This window comes from Gymnoscopelus microlampas, assembly GCF_963454915.1.
Source record: "Gymnoscopelus microlampas genome assembly, chromosome: 5".
Classification (NCBI taxonomy): domain Eukaryota; kingdom Metazoa; phylum Chordata; class Actinopteri; order Myctophiformes; family Myctophidae; genus Gymnoscopelus; species Gymnoscopelus microlampas.
Genome location: NC_139942.1, coordinates 54,905,453 through 54,915,305, shown reverse-complemented (window position 1 = coordinate 54,915,305; position 9,853 = coordinate 54,905,453).

Genomic DNA, 9,853 nt, shown 5'->3' with positions numbered 1-9,853 from the left:
CATCTATCATAGACTAAATATAATGAACTTGGAAGAGAAGACACAAACGGGATCCAAGATTCATGATTTTTATTGTTATGTACAGTATTGTATTACAAATAAAAAATAAAATTCCTCACACATTTTAGCAGAAATAATGAACAGATAAAGATAAAGAAAAAATGCATACGGGGAAAAGTGAATGGTTCCTAGGTGGTTCCTAGGTGGTCCATGGCTTCACAAGCAGAATTTCACATGAACGTTCACTTATTTTCCAAACCAAGATATTATCAAACATACATCAGATTAAAGGCAAAGCATCCAATAACTGCTGCAAGGCAAATAAGCTTCAGAGAGATAACTTCTACAAATAAACATAATCAATGTATTCATACTAATGGAACACTGCATGTACAAAGATCACTTGTGGCTCACCATGTGGTATGCCAGGTGTCTGGCATCTTCCTACAGATTGCCTGCCTAGATTATAGATATGTACTAAAGTAAAACATTTGAGTACTTTTCCCACCACTGACTAATACATAATTAATAGAACATTTGCCTTATTATATTTCCATTCCAACACAGGACAGGACAGCCAGGTTGTCAGTGTTTTTGTCGTGCAGGAGGCTAAAACATGACAAATAGATTGTGATTGTTCACAGGGCAGGAAGGACATGGGGCTAAAACACTGTCCATCATCCACTTACTGTCTGAAACCATCTGGTCTGAAGATGCAGAGTCACGGTCCTGGGGTTGTTATAGGATCAGTACTGCAATGCAGAAATATACTCTGTTACAAGTAAAACTTCCGGAATTAAAAATGTACTTGAGTAAAAGTACAAAAGTGTTGGTATCAAAATGTACTTGATTTTGGATTTTGATGCATTGATTTTGGAGTTTGAGTGTGAGCTGACTCTGAACGTGTACATTTGTGTTTTTTTTTTCTTTTTGTAAAGTCCACACAATTGTTTTGATTTGTTGTGAAAAAATGACCTAAATAAACCATTCATTCATTCATTCATTCATTCATTCATACTTAAAGTACCGAAAGTATAAAGTAGTTGTTCCGCTGAAGGTCCCATTTCACAAGTTTTCAAATGTGTAAAAAATCTATTGAAAATAGCAGATCTACAAGCTCACAATGCGCTTGTGAGCACATCCATGAGAACCACCATTTCCCAATGGTGGTTGCAGAGAAGCTATGGTCTTTGCGAGGTTGAAAGATCCATATCTGTATATATATATATATACTGTGTATATATATATATATATATATATATATATATATATATAGAGAGAGAGAGATAATATAAATATCTTGGCCACATCCTGTCCTCCTCCTATGCTGTCCTCACCACACCTGCAGACTGATAAGCAGCTGTTGTTATGATAGTTTCATACCTAACACTAAATGCACAACCCTCTTCATTTCTGTCAACTGTCATTTCTGGACTGGAAACATCTGAAGGGGGGAAAAAAGTATGATTCAATAACTTAAAGCTGCACTATGTAACTTTCCTCTTCTACCCCGGATTTGAACCCGGTTAAATTAAGGCATATTTTACTTATTAGCCATATTTTCTAAATCCTAACGCTTTAAAAAAAATATATATATTCAAAGATTTACACAAATATTTACGATTTTACAAAAATAGCAGATCTACAAGCTCGTAGCACTGTTTCCACCACTGCCAGCATTAGATCTGCCACTGATTAAAGTCAAGATCCTCTTTCTTGGCCTGGGCCGTAGCGTGACGGTCCAGGCACCCTATAGGCTGCAAAGCCAGCCTGACAGAGTGTCGCGGGTTCGACTCCCTATCTCGGCAACCTTTTGCTGCGTGTCATCCCCCCCCCCATCTCTCCCCCCATTTCCTGTCAGCCTACCTTCCCTATCCTTCTCTAAATAAAGGCGTAAAAAAAAAAAAATCCTCTTTCTTGACCCCTCCTCTGATCTTGTAATGTCCCAGTGCTTTCACAGCATTCCTGCCTCACACATGTGTGTGCATGTGCGTGTGCCTGTGTGTGTATTGCAGCAGCGTCTCGCCACCCACACCCTAATAAATCTATGTGAGGGCCTGTGCCTGTGTGTGTGTGTGTGGTAATCTGCTTTCACCAGACCAAAGCACAGGATACGCCTGCTATGTACTCTCCTACTGAATCTCGTCATTTAACCAACTTCTGTTTTCCTAGCCTTGCGTGGCCACACAATTTCACACTGCGTGCCGAGGGCGATCTTTTTATTTTTTTTGCAATGGCAGATTCGGCTGGAACCAGGCTACTGTTTTCCTCCTTGACATATGACAATCACAAAGGTGAATATAGCTGCAAGCAGCGATAATACGGGGCCAGGAGAGAGAAAGAGAAATGATAATTCCTTTAACAGGTCAGTTCATGAAAGTCCTTGCGGTCTTGTTTCCAATGAGGGCCTGTGAGCAATTAGGGGTTAAGAGTCTTGCTCAGGGACAAATTTCATGTCATCGACGCATTTGCTGACCTCGCCTGGAATCGTACATGAGGCAACCAGAGCCTCTGGCTCCCTAGGCGGGCTCACTAACCACTCAGCTATGGCCGACCCTCAGAGAGAGAGAGAGAGAGAGAGAGAGAGAGAGAGAGAGAGAGAGAGAGAGAGAGAGAGAGAGAGAGAGAGAGAGAGAGAGAGAGAGAGAGAGAGAGAGAGAGAGAGAGAGAGAGAGAGAGAGAGAGAGAGAAACGGAATAGATTGAAGATAGAAACGGAATAGATTGAAGATAGAAACGGAATAGATTGAAGATAGAAACGGAATAGATCGAAGAGACAGAGAGAGAGACAAGGAAACGGAATAGATTGAAGAGAAAGACATGGAAACGGAATAGATTGAAGAGAAAGACATGGAAACGGAATAGATTGAGTCATGTTTTTTGCAATTCAACTTAAATGAGTGTGCATCAAGTGAGGCTTGAACCAGCAACCTTGTGGTCGTGAGGCACTCTTAGGTAGCTGCAACACTACCTATAGTGCTATAGCTTTGTCCAGGCTGATATTGTCTGTTGAGGATCACAAACTCTTGCCTTCTGTCATGACCCAAGCCCCTGTTTCACTAACACTAAGATCACTCGTTCACAAACCATTTACCAATTAAGAAATTGTACATCTCCTCAGAAGCAAAACTAGTGAAAGTAGCCGATCTACAAGCTCACAAACCATTAAAAGTTGTCAGATTGTACATCGGCTATTTTCACAATGAAGTATGTTATACATTGAAAAAACATACTCTCATTGCTATCTGAAAAGTTGTGAGATTGTAGATCAGCTATTTTCACAATGAAGTATGTAAAAAACACTCAATTAAGTATTTCATGTTATCTTTAACAATTGCAGATGTATTCATTGATAGTCATGTTGTGTGAAATGCAACTTAGATGAAGTCTGCACCAAGTGAGGCTTGAACTGGTGACCTTCAGGTTGTGGGGCACACATTTAAGCGAGAAGCCACCAACAGACAAGAACCTGTGAAAGGAGATCACACAGATGATACAGTTTCACGCAAATAGCTGAAAAATCCTGGGTTTAAGTGTTTTTCAAACTGCTCAAGATTGCGGACAATATAAGGGCGGTGCTTACTGGTTAACGTGATAGATGTGTTCCTCATTAGTCAAGGCACATGTGTAAGCAGGTCTAATGGCTGTCGGCCAAACGAGGCATGACTTTTGCCTGTTTAAAGTTTCAATTTTCAAAAAATTGCTATAGCGCCCCCGTTTGACCAATTGGAGTAAGATTGGTTTCAGTGATATTTGGAATGGCCCTTTACATTTCTGCAAAGTTTCAAAGAATGGTAAGTCTGCATGTATGTGTCAGGGGCAGATGAATAATTGTCATAAAACTGCAATATTCATTGGCTCATTAAAGCTTCATTTTTTCACTTATGGAAGATATTTTGCAAACGTTTTTTGGTATAGGTCCAAAGTTCATGTGTAAAAAGTTTCGTGCAGATTACTCAAAAATCCCAGGAGGAGATAGGTTTTAACTGTTTTTCATATAATTCGAAATGGTGGGAGATCTAAGGGTCAGAGGTCAAAAGTCAGAGTGTGAAAGTTGTTCATCATGAGGAGACGCATGTGTGTATTGAAGTTTTATGGCTGTAGGTAAAACAGGGCATGAGTTGTACCTGTTCAAAGTTGGCATTTTCAACTGAGTGCTATAGCGCCACCTTTTGACGAAAGATTGTGAGATTTATTTTTTGATCGTTTTTCATGACCATCTATCATATGGCCGAGTTTCATAAAAAGCGTATGCACGGTTCAGCCAGAACTGGCAAAAACGGCAGAAGAAGAAGAAGAAGAAATGGAAATATAGCTGCAAGCAGCGATAATATGGGGCCAGGAGAGAGAAAGAGAAATGATAATTCCTTTAACAGGTCAGTTCATGAAAGTCCTTGCGGTCTTGTTTCCAATGAGGGCCTGTGAGCAATCAGGGGTTAAGAGTCTTGCTCAGGGACAAATTTCATTTCATCGACACATTTGCTGACCTGGCCTGGAATCGTACCTGGGTCAACCAGAGCCTCTGGCTCCCTAGGCGGGCTCACTAACCACTCAGCTATGGCCGACCCTCAGAGAAAGAGAGAGAGAGAGAGAGAGAGAGAGAGAGAGAGAGAGAGAGAGAGAGAGAGAGAGAGAGAGAGAGAGAGAGAGAGAGAGAGAGAGAGAGAGAGAGAGAGAGAGAGAGAGAGAGAGAGAGAGAGAGAGACGGAATAGATTGAAGAGACAGAGAGAGAGACATGGAAACGGAATAGATTTAAGATAGAAACGGAATAGATTGAAGAGACAGAGAGACATGGAAACGGAATAGATTGAAGATAGAAACGGAATAGATTGAAGAGAGAGAGAGAGCCATGGAAACGGAATAGATTGAGTCATGTTTTTTGCAATTCAACTTAAATGAGTCTGCATCAAGTGAGGCTTGAACCGGCAACCTTGCGATCGTGAGGCATTCTTAGGTAGCTGCAACACTACCTATAGTGCTATAGCTTTGTCCAGGCTGATATTGTCTGTTGAGGATCACAAACTCTTGCCTTCTGTCATGACCCAAGCCCCTGTTTCACTAACACAAAGATCACTCGTTCACAAACCATTTACCAATGAAGAAATTGTACATCTCCTCAGAAGCAAAACTAGTGAAAGTAGCCGATCTACAAGCTCACAAACCATTAAAAGTTGTCAGATTGTACATCAGCTATTTTCACAATGAAGTATGTTATACATTGAAAAAACATACTCTCATTGCTATCTGAAAAGTTGTGAGATTGTAGATCAGCTATTTTCACAATGAAGTATGTAAAAAACATTCAATTAAGTATTTCATGTTATCTTTAACAATTGCAAATGTATTCATTGATAGTCATGTTGTGTGAAATGCAACTTAGATGAAGTCTGCACCAAGTGAGGCTTGAACCTGTGACCTTGAGGTTGTGAGACATACACTTAAGCGGGACGCTATTGGACCAACAGACAAACCTCTGAAAAAAGAGATCACACTGATCATACAGTTTCACGCAAATAGCTGAAAAATCCTGGGTTTAAGTGTTTTTCAAACTGCTCAAGATTGCGGACAATCTAAGGGCGGTGCTTACTGGTCAACGTGATAGATGTGTTCCTCATTAGTCAAGGCACATGTGTAAGCAGGTCTAATGGCTGTCGGCCAAACGAGGCATGACTTTTGCCTGTTTAAAGTTTCAATTTTCAAAAAATTGCTATAGCGCCCCCGTTTGACCAATTGGAGTAAGATTGGTTTCAGTGATATTTGGAATGGCCCTTTACATTTCTGCAAAGTTTCAAAGAATGGTAAGTCTGCATGTATGTGTTAGGGGCAGATGAATAATTGTCATAAAACTGCAATATTCATTGGCTCATTAAAGCTTCATTTTTTCACTTATGGAAGATATTTTGCAAACGTTTTTTGGTATAGGTCCAAAGTTCATGTGTAAAAAGTTTCGTGCAGATTACTCAAAAATCCCAGGAGGAGATAGGTTTTAACTGTTTTTCATATAATTCAAAATGGTGGGAGATCTAAAGGTCAGAGGTCAAAAGTCAGAGTGTGAAAGTTGTTCAGCATGAGGAGACGCATGTGTGCCGTTTCATGGCTGTAGGTGAAACAGGGCATGAGTTGTACCTGTTCAAAGTTGTCATTTTCAACTGAGTGCTATAGCGCCACCTTTTGACGAAAGATTGTGAGATTTATTTTTTGATCGTTTTTCATGACCATCTATCATATGGCCGAGTTTCATAAAAAGCGACTGCACGGTTCAGCCAGAACTGGCAAAAACGGCGGAAGAAGAAGAAACGGAATAATGCCAATAACAATATGGGTCCATGCTGGAAGCCTGGCCCCATAATAATGCGAATAACAATACGGGTCCATGCTGGAAGCCTGGCCCCGTAATTATCGTCATAGGCGCCGTCCCTGAGCTGGCAACATGTATACCTTCATTCTCCTTCTTCCAGAGGAACCCATTAACCAACTTCTGTCAGTCGGAAAATAACATTATTGCCACATGTTTGCACTTGCAGGCCTGTACTTGAGTGAGGCTTTCCTGCCTCGCCTGTATCTCTCTCTATGCTCCAACTAGCCCAGGCGTTTCGGGCCAGAATCGTGCACTTTACGATACAAGCATGAAATTTGGCACACAGTTTGAGCATGCCATAAGGAACATTTTTGGCTATAGGGCCATCGCAGATTTGTCCTGTGGTAACCATGGCAGCCATTTTCCAAAATGGCCTCCATCTGCTGTTATTTTACCAATAACTCAGGTGCTAGGCCACCTAGGATCTTGATTCTGGTGACTAATCCTACATTTTCAAGGATGAGGAATACAGCGGTACTATTTACAACATTCTACTACCTAACTACATATATCTGGCATTCAGTTAATTAAATAATAATAAACCCATCAAAATATGTAATGATGTAGTACAGTAGATGTTTTCAAACTGACACGTGAGAGTCAAGAATGCAGTACTTCACTGTTTCTTTTATTAGTAGTAGTATTGTATAATTATTTTCAATGGACTATAAGACACAACAAAGGCAGAGTACTCATGAGTCATAGCCTAATGGCATATAGACCAATTATTTGTTTACCAACATTGAGACTGGACGCACAGGTGATTGTTTCACGCAATCAATTCTCAACCTGTTGTTTTGGGGTGCGCTGATTTCAGCACACCCCAACCCCCTCTTGTGTGTTGGCTAGTGAGGCGCGTCCTAGCGAGACCTGATAGAATGGGTTTCATTGTGCGGATACTGGTTCCGCGCAGACTGGTTCTTATCAGTGTGACGTCGTCTGTTAAGGGGTCTATTCAATAAAGCCAGATAATCTACACAATGTTAGTTGCACAGTCCACCACAGTAGCAAAGGGCAGTACACTGAAGTGCTGCCTTAACACATCTGCATTGTCCACTGCATCCCTTTTTGCAACCACAGCGGAGGAGTTCCCGAAAGGCCAGGCTCGCTTCTGTGTGGTCCAGTGCACTTCCCATCCTCCTGTCAAAATTAGAATCAGCTTTATTGTCAGATCACAGGTTTACAAGTGTAAAGAAGTGGATTCAATTATTTGTATTCACCTGTATCCTTCCTCTTCCACCCCCATTCACCTGGGGATGGGAGTTCAGGGGCTGCAACCATCGCCTGTCCCCAACAGTGGCCAGCTTGGTAGGCTGCCCTCTTTGTATGTTGAATCAGTGCAGCTCGTGTTGGGGGGAGTCCATCAATTGTTCTGCCCTTCTGGGTGAATAGCTGCTTCCGTGCCCGTTCACTGATGCCTGGCCGCTAGTGCGGTCATAGAGCAATACCACAAAACGCTCCAGAGGCTCCATCCAGTCATCTATTTTGTCTGGGATGGCAGCTAAGGAACTGAAGGCACGTGTGACGTCACCATAGGTTTTCCAGGTCTCCCATGCCGTCTTCTTGCCTCTGCCTCCAAAAGATGACACTGTGTCACATCCAGTAAAGGCATGGAACATGGGTAAGGCTAAGCATCGATCTGGGCCTAATGCCCTTGCCATCTCATGAGCTGCTAAGTTGCGGAAACTTTTCCCAGTTCCACAAGCAACCCACAGCTCAGTCAAGTGGAGGCGTTGGGCTGACGTTACTGCCAGGACCAGCACATCCGTGTCTACTGTGCGTATTGTCACCTTGCTATACCCTTTCTTCACAGCATCTTCTAGGTGTAATATGACACGAGTATCAGCCTCCTCATGTACTGTAGTTAGTTAGGTAGTTACTAGCATGTTGTGAATAGTACCACTGTTTTCCTCATCCTTGAAAATGTAGGATTAGTCACCAGAATGAAGATCCTAGGTGGTCTAGCACCTGAGTCATTGGTAAAATGACAGCAGGTGGTGGCCATTTTGAAAGATGGCTGCCATGGTTACCACAAGACAATTCTAAATAGTTCCACTGTATTCCTCATACTTGAAAATGTAGGATTAGTCACCAGAATCAAGATCCTAGGTGGTCTAGCACCTGAGTTATTGGTAAAATAACAGCAGATGGAGACCATTTTGGAAAATGGCTGCCATGGTTACCACAGGACAAATCTGCGATGGCCCTATAGCCAAAAATGATCCTTATGGCATGCTCTAACTGTGTGCCAAATTTCATGCTTGTATCGTAAAGTGCACGATTCCATCAAAATATGGCCCGAAACGCCTGGACTAAACATGTCTCCTGCTCCCTTCATTAATCGCCTCCCACTGCCCTTCCTAGTATGAGGGGAGGGACATAAAGCGGTCATATAATCTCCATCCCCCAATCATTACAATTACATTACATTACATTACAGTCATTTAGCAGACGCTTTTATCCAAAGCGACTTACAATAAGTGCATTCAACATAGGTAGGGAACAAAACTACTAATCACCAAAAGTCTTAAGTGCATTTCCTGCAAAAACAAGCAACCAAGAGTATACCTAGCACTAAGGTAAAAGTGCTATATATCAGCTACTTACTTTCTTAAACAGATGAGACAAAATAGCAAAATCAAATGAGCACAAGCTAATACAAAAAGTGTATAGACTAAACAAGATCCAATAAAACAGTACAACCATAAAACAAGAGTTCGTACAACTAGTTAACAACAAGTAAGCCAGGCAAAGAGGAAGGGTAGTGTTTCCTGAAGAGGTGGGTTTTCAGCCTGCGGCGAAAGATGGGCAGTGACTCTGCTGTCCTGACTTCAGTGGGAAGTTCATTCCACCACTGTGGGGCCAGAACAGAAAAAAGTCGATGTCTCAATGTCTCAACTAATTTAACAATAAACAATAAAGAAAAAAAGAAAAGCAGAAGCATAAAACAACATTGAATGGAAGAAGGTGGGGATGGATTGGCCACACACTCCGGAAGCCCATTACCAGCATCACGAGACAAGCCCTTAGATGGAACCCGCAAGGAAAAAGAAAGAGGGTGTGGTATATTGAAATAGCATAGTTCTAGAAATACTTGTGATGAACACACATAAGGAGGACTCACATGGCCTGATTTGAACCACACAAAGCACAGATCTAGAGACACACATCCCCCGCAGGATGCTACACACTGGATGCTCCTATGGGCAATGACTAACAGTGATCTAAAACAGCACATGGTCTTTGTACTTACATACATGCATCCTGTTACGGTCCCTTTAACCTTGGCTCGTTTGCACAAGGGACCACAACATAATACAAGGAAACAGTCAGGTTTTTAATCACACTTTGGTGGAAGTTTATTGTACCAACAGCAAATGTGAAGTAATTCATGCACCAAGAAACACAGTGTTGGATAAGCCTCATGACTGGAAACAAAACCTAACTAAATTCCTAACAAAGTAAAGTGATGGGCTGGCCAAACTCAAAAAGTGG